The following is a 22,513-nucleotide window of genomic DNA, read 5'->3' on the forward strand; positions in this document are numbered from 1 at the left end:
CGGGCGAGCAGGGGAGCGGCCGGGTGCCTCACCGGAGCAGCCTCACCGCGGAGGACTCCTGTCCCCACATTTCTCCTAGCATCCCGCTTCCGGTACCCTCCTAGCTTTTCATACCGCGTTTTTAGCCAGGCGTGACTCAGAGTGTTGATTGTGATTAAGCAAGCTGTCTATCTACAGATAGAGATATGTGGCAGTGTAATAGGCAGGATGATTGACATTACAAAGTTCCCTTCGGTCCACAATGACCAATAAATCCTCCTGCAGCTTTTGCCATTTAATGAATTGCTGGTTTGGTAGAGGAAAATATGCCAAACCCCCGTTCCTGTGTTCCCTTCTCCCCCCTCACCCTGTCCTGGGATTAGGGCAAGGAAAGAAGGGGAGCCGTTCATTATGCTCTTTCTGTGTTCTGTAATTACTGGAACTCAGGCTTAAGGTGAATTTCAGCTCAGATCATGAACCATTTCACGTTCAGATGCAAGCTTGCAATACTTTCCTAGTGGCAATTAGGAGCCTATTACAAGCCATTAGATTGATCAATGTACCTTAAACAATGTGAATGATTTATATGGCAGAGAAAAAAACCTTCTTACATCCATTGTACTGTTCCAGCGACCAACCTGGCCCTGTGTCTCCATTCATCACAGCTTTAAACAACAAAAGCAATTTATTTAGAAAAACTTAAATGCAAAGAAACAGGCTCAGTTCTTCGTCATGTAGGGCATCTGAGCTTTATCTCTTTATTGTCAAGAGATGTAGGCTGGAAGAATTCAGATTTGTGGGGGAAAAAGGGAGGGGTGGATTTGCTGGTTTCCAAATTGATTAATTCACCTTGTACCTGAAAGAAGGAAACAAAGAGATCCCTGACTACTTCCTAAAGAAGACACTAATCTGCTGTGCATACGCAACACAAGGATGAAAGCAGTGGTTTACACATATATTCAACAAAGTGTTTGGTTAGATTATTGTAGCCTTTTAATGACAGCAGGGACACAGAACCACAATCCCTGGAAGTTCCAAGACAACTAAGGAGTGGAAAGCAGGCTGGGATGTGCCAGCTGATGGAGGGACAGGGTAGGTGCAGTCTTCTCCACCACGGATGATTGTTCTAACCATTCTACAACTAAGAAACTACAAAATATCAGCTGCTATGAAAGCCAGAGCTGGTACCCTGTAGGCCTTGGGTCTGTCTTTGCCTCCCTTCAGAAGACCCAGGGAACCTCTCACACCTGGAAAATTCCTCCTAGCTCCTGGCAACCCCAGAGAGAAGGGTTGGGAGAGACTGGTGACTTTGCGCTTGCCACCAATTTGTTAGGGGGATAGAGATTCAGTTCAGATGGAACAGGACCATGATTTGCTATTCATTGAACAGATGCCCTCTGTTTCTTGCATTTTCCTTACCTTTTTGCTAAGCTTATTCACCTTGATACTTAGCACTCCAAAATTAGTCTTCTCTATACATACCAAGTGACTTAATGAATCTTTGGCTTGGCGTTAAACAGTTCTGACATGCTCCAAATTGAAACTGCTGAGAAACAAAACCCCACACATGTGAACTAACTAAGCCATTCTTTAAAATGCGACTTTAATGGGACCAGTGTAACTGGTGACAGTGTTTGTTAGAAAAAAAGCCAAAACATCTGTAAGTCTTGGTTCAGCTGGAAATTTATTTTGGAATATCATATGAGAGAGAATGTTATTAATTTAAGATTCCAATTATTATTTGTGTTTCAGCTACAATCTGGTCTCTGGAAATTGCTGCAATGCTTGTCAAAAGTCACTGTTTTATCCCATAATTTTCTGCAAGGATGTAAGCATAGAGCTCCTCAGTATCAGTGCAAAGAAAAGAAACAAGGGATGGGTGTTAAGTTCTATCAAGAGATACAGCTCTTTTACTACAAAACGTGGATACAGCCATTCCTGATTTTCAAAGTTGTCCATATAGGATTGATAGTATTCACTTATTTAGTTATCAGCTGCTTGCTTTCTTGCTAGAAAGGATTAGTAAAACAAAATATCAACCATGTAAAACCAAATGATAATTTCAATAGGAATAAGAGCTGTCCTCCCCCTTCCCCAAAGGAGATCCCACATAAAGAAGAGCATTTATGTTGAGAGAAGACCATTTCTCTTCAGTCTGTCACATACTAAACCCAGTTCTTCCCTTTCTTGTAGACCCTACGCTATCAAGAGCTTAACCCATAGAATCAGCAGTGTGTCCTGCTTACCTTAAACTTGTTTTTTATCATGGAGGAGACATCAAAGAAGAATAAAAGTTCTGGAGGCCTCTTTCAAAGATTTTGTAGAGATTGTCCATTTAGTCACATTGTGCTTTAAAGTCCTTTTCCTTTTCCAAAGCTTTGTATTTGTCACTTTGCCCAGGAGTGTTGCTGGGCCAATCTCCTCAGGACATGTTCTGGCCTTCCTCTACTTTAAGTATTGCTACAAAAACAGTCTACTTGAAGGGATTTCTGCAATCCTTAACTACACATACACAAAAGCAGCCTATGCTTCCTAATATGCTGTTTCAGGCCCTTACATTCCAATCTGGCTTGCATTGCCCTTTAATTATCTGTCTTCTTATTGTGATCAAGTGAATTTTTACTAATCTCCACATTTATTGTTAAGGTAAATAGATGCTGCTTTTAATCAGTATGGAGGGCCAGACCAGTGCAGTTTGAAGTAACTTAAGTCAACTATAAAGGGTTCAATGTGTGTATAATTACAGAGGACGTCAGCTATTCACTCCAGTCTAATCCAGTGTCTCTTTAGAGACAGGCCTCTTCCTTTCCTCTGCTCCCTCTCTCACCTGATTTGCTCCCAACTGCTCCGCAAAGCCAGCAAGAAGAATGCTGTGGAGGCCAAGCCCGCAGCAGCCCTCCTGAACTTCAGGCTGGATTAATTTAGTGGAATGGAACTCCTAGGTGAGTATAAGCATACAGGTGCAATGTAACACCTTCTTCCAACAAAAAATTGCATCTTGGCCTCGGTATTAAATGTGCTATTATCACAAGAAGCTGGAATAATGCATGCAGTCACTTTAAAAGAAAGCAGGTTTCCTTTGCGAGCATACTTATTATTTCAATAGTATTTGAGAACTAGTTTAATAGTGGCCACGTTGTTGCTTACTAAAATATATTTGAATTTAACACATATATATCTAGGTAGTTTTTCTTAATTTTAGTTTGAATTATTCCTGAAGTTCTCATTAAATTTACCATTTGTAAAGGACAGATTAAATGAAAATGGCTTTTAGAAAAATAGAGCTGGAAATTATTTTGACCTTTGTGACCTGGAAGAGGTGATAATTTGCTGCAGCACTAGATACTGGACATATCTGACATTTTAGGTATTCCCTCATAGTTCCAGACCTTTGTACAGATGAACTCCACCTGGGACAACTCAGCAGTCAACTTTTTGTTACCTTAATGTAAATGAGAAGACTACAGCTGTCTTAAGCAATCTAGGTGGACACCACCAATGGAAAATTAAACTTGGGCAAGGGCAATGCTAAGAAAAGAATGTCTATTATCCACAATAATGCTCCTAACATTTTCTAAACAGCTATTACCTGTGTCTGTCCATAATTGTCCTTGTTACAGTAACATTGCAATCTTTCTTTCTGAACAGTTACAGAAATTTCTCTCCACTGACTTTTCCGTATGTAAACAACCTATACAGCATCTTGTAATGTAAAACAAATGTGGTAAGTAGGTTCCACATTAAAAAATCATTTTGAGTGGAATGTCTGAAATGCTCAAGGGATTTTGTGGGGGGAGGTTAGAAAATACCACCACTTGCATTCAGTTTCCAAATGCATTCCCATATATGCAGATGAGTGTCAGTAGGACCTATGGAGCACATTGCTGCTGAATTTGGATTGTCACTGAGAACAAATAACTCACTTTCTCTTTTGCAAAATGATGCAAAATAAGCTGTAGTGGATTTTTGTTATCTAGTATTTCTCATGGCTTTTACTGCACATGAACATAACTAAATTTTTATATTGACAATAAAAATATTTGTCTATTTAGAAAACAACATGACTGCGAAATTCCCAGTTACGGCAAAACAAATAGAAGCAAAAATCTCTATCACCACACTCCTCTATTTGTAATCTTTTTAGATCAAACATGCTAGTTACTCTCATTGAAATGTGATTCTCTGTCGGGGCAGACCATTATACACCTCAGAGGGATTGAAAGCAGTGAAACAAAATGCAAGTTTCACATTTCTAAAATCTCATCTCCATATTAAGAAATAGGATGTTCACAATTCCCATGCAGTACTTAACACAGTGTAACTTGATCCTCCATGATATATTTTGGAGGAAATTTAAAGCTCCAAGGTTTGTTCACCTGCGACATGTACAAAAATGTGTCCTGTTTGTCTGTTTTTTTGTACACATCCTGGCTGAAAGCACAGCTCTAAGAGGAAGAGCAGGCGGTGTCCTCCAGCTCTTTCCTATTATCACTGTACATACATCAGTATGAAAAATCAAGCAGCCAGACCTTCCAGCCAGTACCCAATATGTTATGCACTAACTTCAAAAGAGACTTTATCTGAGTGAGGATTACATGCTCCTTCAAAGTAAGATGTTGAAGCTAGTGCACACAGAAACTTGTGCTTGTTCAGAGGAAATTTTCTAAAAAAGTGTAAAGTGTAAAATACTTTGGAAGGCTTTGGAAAGATATGTTGTATGATGCTTTAACTCCAAAAACTGTTTTGGAACCCTCTTTTCCCAGCAGTGGGAGGGAGTGCTGATTTCCAGAACACAGAGAGGCAATACTGCATTTTTCCAGGGAGTAGCTGGGCTAGCCACAAATTGACTAGCCACATTCCCTGAAGCAACAGGAGCACAGGAACAACTCTTTGTGCCAGAAATGCATACTGGAGATGCTACAAAATGTGTTTTATTGCCATGTGGAGGATGGGCTGAGCCCATATTAAACTGGATGTTCTAATGGTGTGCAAAAACCTGCATTATCTGGAATTTTGCAGCTCCAAGACCGAAATTTTACAAACACTAATTCTTTGCAGATGGTGCATTACCTTACTTACAAGTGTGAGTGTCTGCACACTCACACATGTAACTGCATAAGGGAAAGGGAGGGGATTTCTGTAAATAAACTGCTTAAAAAGAAAACCAAATAGTCAAACTAACAGCTTGGTAGTTTGATATTAAATTGCCTATTGTTACAGTATTTTTCAAATAGCTGTTACCATAACAACATATTTTTTCTTTAAATTTTTTTAGCTGTTTGGAAAAAAATTCTTGCCAGAGTTCTTCCATAATAGCTTCCATTAATAGCACTGTCTTCTGTTGGGGAGGCCGGTGCTGATGTCTCCTGCTGTCACAAGTCACTCACACATCTAGCAGATGTTTTGCTTGATAAGGCCAATTTGAGCTTTATAGAACACGTTGTGGTTTTTCATCCATCCCCAAAGAGCAAATATCAGTTAGGATGAGATTCCAAACGGATCATTTGCTAGAAGACAAGGCACATGATACTTGTCAGCAGAATGTGACCCACCCCTGAAAAACTATCTCAGACTGAACTGTAAAGATTCTCCTATAACAGAGCAATAGTGTACCAAGCACCAAGAGACAGACCTTGGAGCCATACATATAACAAGAACAAAAAATAAGAAAAGGGAAGGAGGGAGAAAGGAGGTAAAAATCCTTTAGGAGGCCAGTATTTTTCTCCAATTCTATAGCACATATATTACTAAATTCTTAATGTAAATGCTATAGATGAAAGGGTTTTATCTGTATCAAACAAAAGTAAAAACCATTGGAAAAAGTGAAAGAAAAGGAATCCACTTTTAAACATTGATGCTGCCCCAGCAACACTGGCAATTTTATTTTGGATTCAAGTAATATGCATGACTAAGAAAGAATCGCTCTTCTAGCCCCTCCACACACTTGAATGTGGCAAACATGTCCAGATTATTATATTTAATAATTTGTCTGCTAATACCATCTTGTTTCTGGAAACAGAGACAAAACTATTTATTTTTGCAAGGCTTATTTTATAATCAGATTTTTTATTTTATAATCAGCTAGGACCATATTTTAGTGTAAGTTGTTTGAGTATTTTTTTAAGCATTTAGCACAGAATAAGAGAAGGTTCCATGAAATACTTGAATGCTATATAAAATTTCTCAGAGGATGAGAAAATATTACTGTATGTTATTTCTATGTTAATTACCTGGATCAAAATGAGTAGCAGCTAGCCAGCCCATAGGGCATGCTACTTTTCTAGAGAAGGTGTGCAGCTGTGTCCATCCAGATGTGTGCATATGTGTGCACCTGTGTTTTCTTTGTACTAGCTAAATAGAATATTTAAAAATCTTGAAAAGTAAAAAGCGTTGCTAAACAGTGTACTTTAATTTCGGTACTCTTTTACATAAAGCTACATTCACAAGAGTAGTTTAAATTAATTCCAGATAGGACATTCCACATTTGTACTGGTGTAAATGACATTGCGAAACAAAATGGTTATCTGGTCATAAGGCTCCAATGAGACTACTGCCACAACATGAAATCTTCTGTTTAGCTTGTGAAGGTATAAAACATTTCAGTGAACCTGAAGACAGCAGTGTTGAAAACAGCATCACAAATCCTGTTGCTCTGTTTAAAATTCTGAATAGGTAGGGTGAAGTTCAGATTATTTTTTTCAATGTGTAGCTGAAAATATTTCTGTAAGTAAATTATTTCCCCCCCACATTTCAGTGTATTTAAAAACATACACACATGGACGTATTTCCACTTTTAGGAATGCTAGTTCCAGTTTTAAGAATACAACATGTCCAGCATTAGTCTGTCTGCTGGAGTTTCTGGTTTAGCAAGAGAACTGTATCGGGTTGAACTAACACATTTTGATCACACATGATTTGACATAAAAAGGTGAAAGTGGTACTACAGATGCCTGCAGTTTGATTGATAATGTTAAGAATGTTCATCCATACATTGCCCATTAGATTTGCTCGGCTGAAGTGAGGTTACTTAGCCTGAGATCATTTCATACAGGCAATAAATCTGAAGTTTTGGAATCAAGTGACAAGTACTACACGCTCCTCTTTTATGCTCCGTATTGGTTGGATGTGAACGTAAAAAGTGTTAATGGGATGCATTAAATTTATTAACAACAAAAGTCTCTTGCATTCACACCACTCTGCTGTAACTAGGATCGAGAAGACAAGCTTTAAACAAAAAGAGCTTTCATACCCTGCTCCAGGAGTGTGACCAGTCATGGTAGGTTGCCCTTGGGCTCATAACTACTGAGAGGACTTTTGAAATGGGCACTATTTGAACTTCTGAGCATGGTCTATAACCTTGCTTAATAATTACATCAACTGCGACAGTTTAATTCAGTGTAGGTATCTAAAACTATTCCCGAAATTAATAATACGCATGCTTTATATCTTATGCATGTCAAAAGCTATAAGACAAGTCTCATCATGGAACTTAACGATTTTAACATGACCTTTTAAATAGTCCAACCATTTAAAACAATTATATAACATTTTTTATCCAATTTTTAAAACAAAAAATGTTTCTTTGTATTTATAGGGTTGAATATAGTTAAGTGACCTCTACAAAAACTTCCTCTTTGAAGTGTTCTCTGAAGAGATCTTCAAGGAAGTTGAGTGCCTCAGATTGTGATTTTGTAAGGTTTTGATGCTAGAAAATTGTTTAACAAACGGCTCCAAAATATTGAGATTTTGATTAATAACATACAGTGTCATGGTATTTAAATAATATAAAGTTTGAAATCTAACATGTGGTAGAAGAGTATGTGTTCCACATGGTTAGGAGAATGGGAATGGGGGCATACCAATATCTGAGCAGGAGGGAAATAGTTCTACAAAGCCAATTAAACTGTTGTTTAGGAATATATTAAACTGTCGTCTCTACTTGCGCCAGAACTTTTCCCCTAAATTCATGGTTGAAGAGGATGTTTCTTCAGCAGAATAGGGAGTTGGGGATACTGTTGCTTTGTTTTTCAAATGTACATACTGTATGACTCCGCAGAACCCTGGATTTGGTTAACATTGACTTCTCAGCAGAGAACAGTTTTGGAATATTAGCCTAATTTCTTAGTATAGTAATATGTGAATAATATAACTCAGGGAATCTAGTTGAGTGTAGCAGTCTTGAAGAGCAATGCTCACACTGAAATCAGTCTTAGGGCCTCAGAACCTTTCACTGTAGTTAAATTCCTATAGAGTTTCATACTCTTCTCAATGCTGAAACTTTACTCATAAAAGAGTACACTGCCAAAATAAGTTTTACTCGGTCTAAGGAAGTAAAGTACTACTGTATTTGGAGTCTTTCCAACGACAGGACTTGAACTAATGTTAAGAGATGCTGTACTAGCCTACACTGAGGGGTTAACTTAAAAATCCCACCTCATTTATACCCTCATTACCACTAAATTAGGATCGCATCTAATCCCATAGTAATTATATATTAGCTATACATGTTAGCTCTAGAGTGAGATCTGATGTTTGCATACAAGTATTTATTTTACTAAGTGAAAAGGAGAAAAGACCTACCCAACTCTGGCATCATACATCTATACCCCATTTGCATATATACCTTTTAAATTCTAAACCAGAAAAATTTTGTAACTTTAATTTCCATTTTGGGGTAAGACAAAAAGGATTTTAAAAAAGGCAAAAACATTGGTTTGGTTTTGTTTTTTAAATTAATTACAGGAGCAAAATGCAAATTGAGTAACTATTTGATGTGAATACATTAACATGAGAATATTCAAGTTGCCATTTACCTTGCCATTGCAATGCTGCAACTGTCCAGACATAACACTGTTGGAAGATGAAGTGTACCTGCAATTCTTATTGATGCCAACATTTCTGTGTTTTTTTTAATGGTTGGAAGTAGTGGGTAGCCACAGAGATGTACAGTGGAAAATATTCATAACCTATCTTTCTGAGCAGTTTTGCATTCGATCTATCAGTTTGAAGGAAGTACTTCCAAATGCAGTTCTCTATTAGTGATGGGAAGTGGTTGCAATATGAATATGCTTTCAGCAGTGCACTATGTAAAATGGACAATGAAACTAAAGTTATTCTGTCTTCAGATCAATGTAGGCATTAATCTTAAAAATGTGAAGAAAATAGCTCATTCAGCAAGCCCTACTAATTATGTCTAGCCTGCATTTGCAAATTGTTTAATTGTGGATTGGTATTAGTAAATATCAAGGATTATTTTGCAGTTGTTGGAATCAACATTAAAAATAGTCTCAATTTAATCTCTTTCAGAAGAGTTGAAGCTAAATGTTACAAAACTAAAATGTAAATAATGAATAAGAGTCTTATAGCCGAATTATTATCTAATGACTGGAATCTAACTTCAGAATCATTACAGAACAACTTTTTTAGTGTTCATTCACCCCACCACGGATATAATTTAATAAAGATTTTAAAAGGACATTTTAATAAGCAGGAATATGACAAATCTTTGTGAGTTAGGGTTTTGAGACTGTAGATTACCATCTTTAATCTCAGCTAAACAGAAGATAGTCTCTTAGAATTCTTAAGAACAAATACATTTTAGTTAGGTTTTTTTTTTCCCTAAATATTTTTCCTGGGTGAATTTCCAGTCTATTGATGCACATACCTACCACAGCTCACAGTCTGTTGCAATTTCAAATTTCAAAACTAAGTAGGCTGGTATTTCTTCAGTCAGTAATGCTGAAAGGTGCATACTGAAAAAGGAGGAAACCCCTAAAAGCATTAAAATATCAAGTATTTTCAAAATGCTTAACTCATGCAGTCTTCAGGAATTACAGAAATTTAAAACTGCAGTACCGAAGTTGCTGACAAAATGCTTTTACTAGTGAGCTCTTTGTCATGTATGGGAAGGCTAATCAAAGTCTGAGGCAGCCTTGTTGTTCAAATTTCGTCTTTCCAGAAAGACTGGTCTCTGAGATACTGAGGCTGAGATGCTGAGATACTGAGATACCGGATTTTCACCTGATGGATTGTTGATGAGACTTCACCACCAAATCCTCACAGTGTGTGAGTTACAGAGCTGGTTCTAGGCAAGTTCAAGTTAAGCTATTTGTATCCATGTCACTTTGGATGTGTCTTGTTTTGTGAGCAATTAAAAAATATAGGTCATGTTTTGTACTCTGGAGATATTGCTGTTTGTGATTCTCTCAAAATTTAAACATTTTGCATGCCTCAGACCACTTGCAGGGTAAATGGAGTCCCCTGCTGAGTAGCTAATAGGGGAACTCACACTTTCAAGAAAAGTGTGTCTAATAGCAGGGGATTACTATAAATCTCCTGGTTTGCTGTACACCCTCACTTAAATGTTACGGGAGTGGCTTCAGTATCCTACAGCTTCTGCATCCCACTTGTAGCTGCAGCCAGGCATATTTACAAATTCATTGAAGGCAGAAATTTTTAAAGAGGAGTTATCAGCTCTCCTCAGAGATACCAAAAATCAAAAATTAAGTAATCAGTTTACCTTTCTTCCCTCCTTCAGAATGCTACACATGCTTATTATTTTCAAGTTGAGGTCACAGCTCTGGAGGATTTTTGAGTTCTGTGATAGTTGAATATGGACTGCATATATATTTATTTGACTTTAAGCAGAGAAAGTAAAAGAAGTAAAACTACTTTTGAAATTAATTTATAAACTCAGTGCATTGCATATGTTGGATACTAGATAGTATTGATATGAAACTGACCTCTGAAGTAAGAAAAATGTCCAACCAGAAAATATTTGTTTGGTAAATATAATGATTGCATTTGTTCATGTTATAGTCTTGGACATAGCATCTCCCAGGCACTGTTTGTGATTCACAGACTGCTGATTATTTCCAAAGGAATCTCTGGGAATTTTCAGAAAAACTAAGTTCATCCACAGAACATCACTTGTGCAATTAATGGTTTTCACTAATTTTGTAGTTTCCTGAACACTAGAGAAGCTTCCTAGATTTTCTTTTCTAGGCCAAAGATCTCTCGAGCTTTGTCTGTTTCCTGAAAGCCCTTGCTTGGGTGTTTCTAAGACAGCTTGATGTTCCTCAGCTGGACAGAAGGCATTCAAGCAGGTGCTAAATGTAATAAAGCTAGGTAAGAGAGCCATTGTGTTTAATTGCCTCACAGCTGTCAGTCTGATAGCAGACATAGCTTCAGTTCTGTGGAGGTTATTTACCTCCCTGTGTTACCACAGCAGTGAAGTGAATACAGGTACTGGTGACCATCGTTCTTTCCTGACTGAATGCTGTTCTTAGGCATTTTGTGCTTCACAGTACACCTCTCCAGAAAAGTGGGAATCTTAAGCTCAAAAGACTCCTGAGGCAAATAGTATTTCAGTCTCATTGAAATCCAGTGAGGCACCAAGCACTGAACAAAAACCCCACAGAAATTACAGAAGAAATAACAGGAGAGACTTGAAATCACCTGAATCAATAGGAGTTCTTACCCTGCCTTGCAGATAGGTGAGTTCTCAAATATTGCTGCTGCTGTTGCTAATTCCCTTGAATATGTGATCCATGAGACTGAAAGTGAACTGATAGGATGTTTTCTGTGTTGCCACACATGAATAACTCAAAAATATGCAGAAGATATAGGCACAGTATGATTACTGGTTTCCTATGAGGAAGTCTGAGCTGGTAAGTGTATTGAGGTTTCTGTTGGGTGGACTTTCAGTGACTCAGAATCTTCCTTGATTATTGAATGCCTTTAAAAGTAGCCTGTGTTTCGCTGGGACCATGCAGCAAACATTAGCCAACATGAGAAGTGTCACAGTTAATTGTAGTGAAAATGGTTAACTTTACCTCAGATTCATCTGTGAAGTCATCTGGATTTTTATTCAGTGAAACATGAAATGAATGTGTGAGCCCCTGTTTTTGTTCTGAAGTACACTTCCTTCATTTTTAGCTTATTTTTTACAATGCGAGTCTTTCTATTTTTTGTGTATTTTAATTATTCTTTTGCTTTGAAAACGACATGGTTTGTCTCTTTGCATAGCAAAATTAAGAATGTCATCAAGACATTCTTAAATTGGGGAATTAGGGAAAACAACTTGGATACATTGAAACATTTTATAACTTTTGTTTTCTGTAATAGAAATTGAGGTTGATAGGGACAGTAGTCACCTACTATTTCTGCTAGTACTACTCTGAAACAAAGAATGATGAGGATTGGAACTTGCAGATTCAGAAAGGGCAAGTATGTTTCCATTCTAAGAGTTAAGAAAAGAGAAGCAATCATTCAAGTTATTATTTAATGATGGATTGAAACTTGCATTTGAGAAATGACTTCATAATTTATCCCAGATAAAATGAAAAGAGAAGTACCTTTTGCCTGGAAGATAAAAAAATAGTAATACTATTCTCAACCATCTACTTAAGAAAATTGGGTATAAATTGACATAAATTGGTTATTGAAGCAGAGGTACCACTAAAACTGTGACTGATTCTATTAAGTCTTCTCCCACTTTGTGCTGCAAAACAATCTTATCTTCTTATTAGAATGGTTGGGGACAGCTCTGTGAGTGACTGTAGATTTCTTTTCCAGAATCTGTAAATGTTTCAGATGCATCTGTCAGGCCATACACCAGTTACATGTTAATATTAGCCAAAAATAATGACACTTCATTGTTACTGAACTAACATAACACAGCTATTCAAACTTGGCCACCTACCTATGCATTCCAATCTACAAAACACTGTGAAGGAAGAAAACTGAAGTGGGATCATCATACATATCATAAATTAGCAATCTTCCCAAGGCTTTTCACTGAACCAGCAGTGCAGCTAAATAGCTGTCACGGAGGCACCATGTTCACATTGTAAGTGAATGGCGTAAGAAGAAATCATTAATACAAACATTATTAAACAGTCACTGATTCTTTGGAAGATAAACTGAGAAGGACATAAAAGCATTCTTAGCTGTATCAAGGCACTGAGGTAAGGAGTGTCAATTATTGAAAGCTGCTTGAGTCAGGACCCCGAGTGAAGCATAAATGCATGAGAACCTTTTTCCACCTGCTGAGGAGCTTGGCTGCCTGTGCTCGGGGTAGGACTGTCACCTGGGATCAGGTGCTGTGAACAGACCTGTGAGAGAGTCTCACTGGGGACTTGTCTGTGCTTGAGAGCTATGTTTACACTCAGGTGTGATGTTGTAGGTGTGCCACCCCCTAGTTCTGTCACCTTTTGTGAAGATCACGTGGTCTGATATCCTGTCTATTTTCGCTTGGCTACCTGGCTCGACAAAACACACCTGTTTTGTCACTACTGATTTTTCTGGCAGTGAATGATTTGTGGCTAATCTTGGTTGCCATTGCCAAACCTGCTTTGCTCTTTTTGCTTGGGTAGTACGGGGAAGCTGTTCCCACTGGTCTTGCTTGCACCCTTTGTGCCTGGTTGGAATTCTGTGGGTAGCTCACCTGCTCCAGGCCACCAGCTGCCCTGGTGAGAAGGGGACAGTGTTTCCAGCCCCTGGGTGGTGAGCTGGAGCCATCAATTGGGGCATTTCATGTTTGGTTTCCTTAGAGAACTTAAAGGAATTTTGATACTTGTATTTCAAATGGAAGGAAACAGGACACATAGGAACCAAGTTTTCTCTAATTAATACCACAAGACCCATTTATTTTGGTGGGAGAGACTGTAGTAAATTGTAAATACCATTATAAATGTTTTTGGAAATGATGGTTTACTTTTGCAAGCCTCTCCAGATCTTTAAGCTTTCCATCTGTTATCCAAAATGAAACACTAATGGATATAATTTTACAGAGTATGTTAAAAAAAAAAAGTAATGCTAAAATCATTGACATACTTGGTTAGTGTTTTGTGACTAACATTTTGCCCCCTTTGAAATCAATAAAGCACTTTGTGGACTAAGTTACTGTGCCACTACTATCAAATAAGGTAGGAAATATTTTATAACATTTTGATTCCTGTTTTTACCCCAACTTACATTATGGCATATTAAAGATTTCCATTGTTCAAATTGGTGAACTGAGGTTTAACTTTAAATGTTTTTATACTTTTGGTTTTCATCATGTATTTGACATAACTCAAATGTAACTAATTAGTACTGGAGTACAACTTTTCTTTTATCATGTTTTTGCAGATATATATTTAAAACACTTATTCTGATTACTTGTTTATTATGATATGCTGCTTCGAATTAAAATGTTGGCTTGTTTTTATAAGAACTCCAAAATCTGTTCGTGCATCCTTCATGTGAAAGGCCTAACAAGAATTCTGTAAGTCCCATAACATAGTGGTATTGCTGTAAACATTACAAAGGGTTTATGTTTTTACCATTTTAAAAAAAGATGTTCAGTACTAATACTTATTCCTCAACTTCAGTATCTCTTTGAAACCACTATCCTGAAAAGTAGATAATGTTTGAAAGAAGGCAAATTATTAATGCACAGCAGCATAGTCATCAATAGGCTACAAAATACACTTTAAAAATCATGCTTTTACAAATATGGCACAAACTCTGCTGTAGCACTGTATGCTCTAAAAGCTGCAGATATATTTTAGAAAACACTGACGAAGCCATTACTGCTTCATGCATTTGTTCATAGTATATATCATTATTCAAGAAATTTAAGAACCATAATGATGGAAAATCACACAGAAAGAAAAGGAACATGGACTTTATCAGAAACAAGGGCTACATTTTTATTCAAGAGGCCCATAATGATGGAAAATCACAGTGAAAGGCAGAGACGAAACAGGGATCCCATAAAAGGGACTGACACACCACAGCGGCACAAGTAGTAGAACCGTCATAGCAAGTGGATAAAAATAAAGAAAACAAAGTTAACTAGAGAAGAGCTGGATTCAGAAATGAAGCAGAAAACAGAAACAAATCACAGTAAATGCTGGAGATTAATTTCAAAGAATCTGCTGAGAATGAGTGCAGAGACGAGTTCCATCAATATTAATGAAACTGAAATAGAACTCCAAACGACCATGAGTACAAAATGGCACACAAAGCATTTTCTTTTAAATAGGTTGGAGATTAGATCATAAGACCTTCCCAAAAATGAGCAGAAAATACAAAAGATGTTATTGTGGGAAAAATGATAAACAATCACAACGTAATTAATATTTCTGTAGTTCTTTTTTAAGATTTATCAGCACGCGCATTTATTATAAAAGGATTCGTAGAAGAGATATTTAGGAAAATAAGCAGAGAGGAGTATTTTCTCATGTCCAATGTCCTACACATATCTTAAAGGGATCTTGTATAACTTCAAGTAGCAGTCTTTGACTCTTTTTTTAAAGCAGTCTAAAAAAGATAGACACCTCAAATCCTTAATAATATGTTCCACTTTAAATTTATATAATGCGCAAGGAAATATCACTGCCCGCCTTGAAGTGAAAAAAGAATAACTGTTATAGGTAACTTGACAGTCAAAGCTCTGTGCATTCAGGAAATAAACTTTTCTTCCTAAATTACTTAAGCTGCCCACTCGTATTGGACAGCCATGAGCACAGGCCATGGGGCTTTCAGAGATTCTCATATTCTTGACATTAAAAATTTTTGCCCCACCAGCTGACAACTGTATTCACTTCTCATCAGATAGCCTATGGTTAGAAACAAGGGGCACACTTTAAAAACCTGATTTCTAAAAAAGACCAACACAAATGTGTAATTTCTCAGATGATGTTGTCAGGAGTCCTGTAAATTGTGACTGGCATGTCAAATACTGTAAAATCTTTAGCACAAGAGCAGAGCAAGTGAGTACCTTTTCTGATAAAGATTGCTCTTCCCTATGAATGTTCATTGTGACAGGCAAAATTTCAGTGTCACAAAGAGAGAGATACAATCAATCTGTTTCACTTACGTCAAAAATTAAACTATTAAAGGTTTTTTCATCTGTCACAAGAGTTGCCACATCTTTCTTCTCAGAGCAGGTCACTGATGTTATTTCAGTGCCTTCCCACAGCTGGTCAGCAGTAGTTCTTCCCCACTTCAGGGTTCTCAATGCACTTGCCAATGCGCAAAGCTTTCTTTTACATTGTAGTACAGATATGATGATCTAAATAAAGCTATTGAGAGGAATAAAAATACTTTGTAAGGCAAAGTTTTGGTTTAAAAGAGAGACTGGGATAAAAATACTGGAATAAGTGTAAAAAAAGATGTAGATTAGGTTTGGCAGAAAAATAGTTATTTGTGGTAGGCCATGCTCTTGTGTTTCTTCAGTGGGGCAGGGATTACATAGTGGCAGCCAGCAGTTAAACTCTGGCTAAAAATCCCTCTCCGGAATTTATTTGGGTTCTGAAATCCCTAGTGAAATCTGTGTCCAAGCATTCATGCTTAATTCAACCTTTGGTTGCACCCACAAAAGTATTACAACTGTGAGGCAACAGAATTTCTATGATCATGTGTTATTTCTTAACACGGTGATAGTAATTTTACAATTTGATAAGTAATTTTGTAGTGTTTGGAGTAGGATTTCATTGTTTTTCCAGAACTCCTCTGCAGAGGTGTTCTCAAGCTTTGGCTGCTCACCAAGCACTTCTGGCATGCCCAGTCCTGTCCTGCTGTGTGCATCCTCCAGACCAGCAACTAGCAGGGCAGGAGAGTGATCTCTTCCTGATACTGATGTGAATGTAACATCATCACATCCTTTTGGACAACAGGGCGTGGGATACACTGGGAAGCTGACTGCTAAACAGGTTTATATCAGGAGCATTGGCACCTGAAGAGTTGTTGCTAGATGACGGTGGGTGACAAGGCACCTTTAGAGATGACGACTGCCAGGGTCTCTGCAATTGTTGTGGATTCTTGGTTTATGCTGGCACCACCAAGAGTGTGCATATACAAGTTGTTTCCTAAGTTAAAATATGGCAAATCCCACATTTACAGATGAGAGTACTGCACAGTTGAGAATAGAAGGGTAGGAACAACTTTGCAAGTAAATTATGGGGAAAACACTGGCATTGAGTGAAGCTTTGCTGAGCTTCTAAGTTCTTCCGAATAGAGAATTATGAAATTACAAAGTAGCTAAGAGGACCTCTCCTGAATGCACAAGTGAGGGATAATTGCATTGTGACCTTTTTCTTATAAATAAGAACACTACCACGAAATTAAAGAAAAATAATATGTATGTGATCTGAGTTTTAAATTGATTTCTATTGGATTTTTGTAATGTAGTAGCTGAGTTATGAGGAAGAAATTACTGGATTCTTATTATAACCAGAAGAATGCCATATCAGCAGTATGCCATTAGTATTTACATGTAAACTGAAGCATTGTACAGAATAAATCTCCATTGTACTTACAGAGGTCACTGCAATCCTAATGTAGAACAGAAACTGTCACCCCACCTTCTCTGGGGGTGCAATGTTTCTGAATTGGACTGAGGTATACGCTCATCTGTTCATGCTGAACAGTGTACCTTCATGAGGAAAAACTAGCTGACTGCAGTGGTAAACTCTTGAAATTTTCCTATGCAAACCCATCTTGAAGGTGTAGTCTATATTCCTGTTACCATCTCTCTGTGTGCATAGGGGTGATGCGCTTTGGGGCTTTCATTCACAAGCCCAGAGGAACGTGTCCCACCCCCTTTCTGTGCTCCAGGCTCCACATCCAGCAATACGTGCAATTTTTGTGAGCACTTTGGGTGACCTCCTAAAGGCTGCAGATTTTCCAGAGTGTAAAGAATTCTTTGATATTTTGCAAATAGTGTCCTAACTGTTTCCCATAAGTAACTCTTTTTCTAGGCCTCTAGAAATGTAAATGACTACTATTAATCCCTTTTATCGGAACTTTTCAGGTTATAAAATACTTTACAATCTGAGTTAAGAAGTAGAATAAATATAATATGGTAAAAATTTAAAAGACTTCCAGAATTGCTGCATGATGTCCTTCAATATTTTGTTTGGTTTTCATTTTACAGTAATTTTTCAAATCTGTAGTGTATAAAATGTATCATTATCACCTAACTAACATAGTTTATTAGGTATCTCATTTTTTTCTTCCATCAAAACAGAATGTATCTTATCAGGCTAAAATATAACTGCTCAATCTGCATTAGATCCAGGATGAGGTGTGTGGCTTTTTTCCTGAGATCATGTTTTTAACTTGAACTATCCAGATCTCTCTATACATTTTTCTACTGTGTTCAACATATGAAGTCATTTTATCTATCCTAAGAAGTTACATCACAAACATTTTTGTGCCCTAGAAGAGAAAGATGAAATGTCTTTGAAATCTAGCAAGAGTCTACTATTCCTGCATAGACATTTAACAGCACACAGTTAAAAATCTAGACTAAATGCCAAAACTTACATTATTTTATCCTTTGATGTTGTAGCTCCAAACTTGTACCTCACAAGTAGAGTTTAGAGACATTTATAGAAAAGTAATCTCGTTTTCCCTAAGGTTTCTTTCTTGCTGGTGTCTCCCAGGCTGCTGAACATAGCTCAAAGATTGCAAAAAACTGATTCAAGAATAAGTCCTACTGTGGGTTTATTCCTAGTCAGCATTCTTGCAGGGTGGGCTGGTTTGGATTTTTTGTTTGCTTTCTTTTTTTAAAGTATACAGGTATAGTCCAAATTCAGAGACAGAAGTCTCCCTACTTGTAAATTAGAGGATCTTTCATGTTCAGTAATACCCTTTAAGGCACTAGAAGTATTTAATACTTATGTTCCTCTTTCATAGTTTCCTGTTCAGCTGTCAAGCATCTTGATTAAGACACAATTCAGTGCTACCATCTACAACACTAAATAAAGTGAAATCAACACCTTTTCTTAGACCACTACCATTCCTTTTCTTTTAACAGTTCTTTCATGTCATATGGTTTATTTGTTGAAAAAAGAAATGGTCGTGCTAGAATGGTCCTAGCCTTTGGAGGCCTAGAAAAAGCCTAGTATTGCTCACCTCATGATCAGTCCCTCTTTAATGTTTTTTCTCTGTTTTTATTAGTATAAATAATAAAAATATTTTTATTTTATAGTGATACTCTCATTTTGCTAAGGTACTGAAATGTTCAAAGTAGACCTTGAACTGAACTGAAATTGAACTGAAATTTTATTAGTTCACTGGTAATTTGTCCTACTATAGAACCTCTCTCTTCTTGGCTTTCTCTCTTCTTGTGAGCAAATCTCTTTCACTATTCTCACTATGAAGATTTCAGTATGCATTATGCCTGTTAGTGGCATTGTCCATGTTAAAGCTATGAAATTCAGCTGATATATCCAGAGTTATGATGTAGAAATATTAGTAATATGTGGCAGATCAGACTGTTCTGCACTAGAACTACATGCTTCTAGACTGACAAAGTCTGGGATACCACAGAAAGGGGTGAGAGAGATGCTCTATGCCACCACACCAATCCTGACCATCTTTGGAGCTGCACTGGTATACCACCATTAACAATCTGATACCATTAAAACAAGGACAGTTATCACAATACAGAAGAATGAAAATGCGTAAATATAAAATGCAAGGGGGAGTATGAATATAGGTGTATAAAGAATGGAGCAAGGTTAGATTGTCTATGAAATCAGCTGAATCCACAGCTAAAAGAACAAACACTATTGAACCCTACCAAATATGATGTTTAAAAATATTGTATTCAAGCACAGTTCAGCTGTGTGATGACTACCTTTAAACTTCACAGAACTCGATGAACACCATTTAGTTTAGACCATGCCCTTGAGTAGTGTTTCTTTTTAGTACTGAGTGTATGTATTACTAGGAGTCATCTGGCTCCCTTCAAGTGGCAGGGACCCAGGTAATTCCAAGCTGGGGTGTGCAAAAGCAGCTGTGTTCTTCTCACCCCCTGGGCTGCACTGAATATTACCTGGTCACAGCAAGGATCAGGGGCTCTGTCTTTATTCTTTCAGTTCTACAAAACCACTTATTTTTGCAGTTAACAGTGACTTTGCTGTAAATATATGTTCTGGGCAGCAGAAAGCAAAGACTATGTTGGTGGCAGAAACAACAAACTGATTGTTTTATTACTGTCCTTTAAACATTGTTTTTAATCAGGTAGAGTTGCTCCAGGGCTGTTTGGCTTCAGCACGTGATCCAGCTGTACAATAAGCTGTATTTGTGCAGTACTTCAGTGTTAGAGAGTTGACATGGAGATGATTGCTTTCTAGATGTTTGTGTTTTTTTCTGTTAAACTTATAAAACACATTTTGTATGTAATATGGTCAAGATGATTACGGTTTAAACTATGTATGCCAGTTTAAAATGAGGCTTTCACCATTATGACGGATTTGGATAGAAACATTCAGCCAAATAAGGCAAACCTTGACTTTAAAAGCAACTTGAAATCAAAAGCATATAAGATGAAGTGTTACATGGCTGTGAGTCGATTTCTAGCTGAAGGGATCAAATGCTTTGAAGTCCTGTATCTGCATTTAGTGAAGTGGCCATGCTAACAGTAAATTAGATATAGGGACTATGGAGGGGGTGGGAGGGAAGGGGAGAAGGGGGCCATTATTACAGTATGTTGAATGAAGAGCATAAATTAAAAACTTATATTCAAACTTGCACACTTTCGTACACACATCACTGACTTTGTTACCATATGTAGTCACACTGAAGTACAGCAACAAAAGTAGGCAGGGATTTTAATTTCTTTTTCTCTTCCAGTTCAGCTGTTTTCCCCAACAGCTAAAACGAAAATTACACCTACAGCAGGCTTTATTATTTGTGTATATATATATACACAAACACACTTATACACTCCTTTACTTCATGTATCAAACTGCTTATGCCTTATACATATATTGTGCTTATAACTGGTAAGTTAAATATTTTTATTTTAAGAAGACAGTCAAGAAGTTTATCTACTGAGAGCTATTGTGCCTCAGATTGGACAACAAAATCGTCTGACAAAATGTTTGGATTGTGGGAAAATTTAATAAGCAGAAAAGCTCTCCAAAAGTAGTCTTTCAGAAAGTTTGTGGCCTTATTAATAGAGCTAGGCAAATCCATCCTGTGCTGTTGCTGTGAAGTAGTCTTGCAAATCACTACTTTCAGGACAAGTAAAGTGTCTCGAGCTTTAGAAGGGTGGAAAACTATGGTGTTTTTATTTTGTTCCTGAAAAGGAAACTAAATTTGGTTACTGAAGTTTGTAATTTATGGATGTGAAGGATTCAGGGTCTGTGCTGAATTTATTTATAAATGATTTCTGTTAATTTCAATATTACTGAATGTTTGGTATAGTAATACATTAGCTTTATTCAACAGCTAAGTAACTGTATCTTAATCTGAATTAGATATACTTTTTTTCCCTCTTAAGTGTATAGTGATAGATTTTAAGACAGTAGAAAGACCACGTAAATATATTACTATCAAGAGCTGTTATTATCACTATACTAATAGAAAAACTCTGAAATGATACAGCATTCTCTTCCTCAATATTATTGTTGCAAAAATCTCATGTCACTGAAATACAAAAGTTTTAACAGACATTTTTTATGTATAATTTCAAATTAGGCTTAATAGAAGTGTCCTTTCTTTAAAAAAAAATTAAAAATATGTTCAGTATTATATTCCTTTTACTGTGATAGAGATGATATAGATCTGATGATACTCTCACCTTGACTCCTTCACTCTGGTGTTTTTCAAGTTTTGAGAATTTTATCTTATGGACTTAAAATAGGGCATGCCATAAGAATAGTTTTTACTGCCTTCTCTCCTCCAATTTTCTTAGCAGGCAACACTTGATGGTGCCTGTCTTTAATGGTTCAGAGAAGCAGAGCCTGAGTTAAAGAAAATGTCTAATTTTTTTGAAGAGTCCTGCTCTGACTTCTGTAACATTCTGCAATTAATTTTTTATAGATTCTAAATGTTTCATCTTTTCTTCATGACCTCACTATTTTATTCCTAGATTATTTTATTAATTTTCTATGTAAATTGTTATAAATAAATCACAACATATTTACAAGGGCCTCCTCCTGACCACACACCTCTTTATCTAGATAAGCATGAACAAAAGTCTAGTGGTGTGCCTAAGCATCAGTGCTCCTTAGAATTCAAAAAGCACATGGCACTTCTCTGGGCATTGGGTGTTTCACCTTTCCAGTGCTTCCTGCGCTGGTGCAGGATTGATGGGTGGGCAAACAGAAGACCAGGACCTTAGCCTGGAAGAGGCTCAGGGGTGATCTTATCACTCTCTACAACTCCCAGGAAGGAGGTTGTAGCTTGGTGGGAGTCAGCCTCTTCTCACAGGCGCCCAGTGACAGGATTAGAAGACATGGTCTTCTTCAGCTGTGCCAGAGGAGGTTTAGGCTGGACATTAGGAGGGATTTATTCACAGAAAGGGCGATTAGATATTGGAATGGGCTGCCCAGGAGGTGGTGGAGTCACCGTCCCCTGAGGTGTTTAAGGAAAGACTGGATGCGGCACTCAGTACCATGGTCTAGTTTACAAGGTGCTTGGTCATAGGTTGGACGCGATGATCTCAGAGGTCTTTTCCAAGCTCACTGATTCTGTGATTTGCGCGCAGCGTTCCTGCGGCTGCCCGGCCGTTCCGCCGTGGCCACCG

General features: G+C 37.3%; 1 long non-coding RNA gene across 1 annotated transcript; it reads left to right on the plus strand.

Moving 5' to 3' along the window:
* The first annotated feature begins 2,773 nt into the window (after positions 1-2,773).
* Positions 2,774-10,124, plus strand: LOC108447025. Its single transcript, XR_001862381.1, has 3 exons — positions 2,774-2,921; positions 3,628-3,703; positions 9,938-10,124. It is a non-coding gene; the product is annotated as an uncharacterized LOC108447025 (long non-coding RNA).
* The last annotated feature ends 12,389 nt before the right edge of the window (positions 10,125-22,513 follow it).

Source organism: Corvus brachyrhynchos, unplaced genomic scaffold, assembly GCF_000691975.1.
Source record: "Corvus brachyrhynchos isolate BGI_N302 unplaced genomic scaffold, ASM69197v1 scaffold255, whole genome shotgun sequence".
Lineage (NCBI taxonomy): Eukaryota > Metazoa > Chordata > Aves > Passeriformes > Corvidae > Corvus > Corvus brachyrhynchos.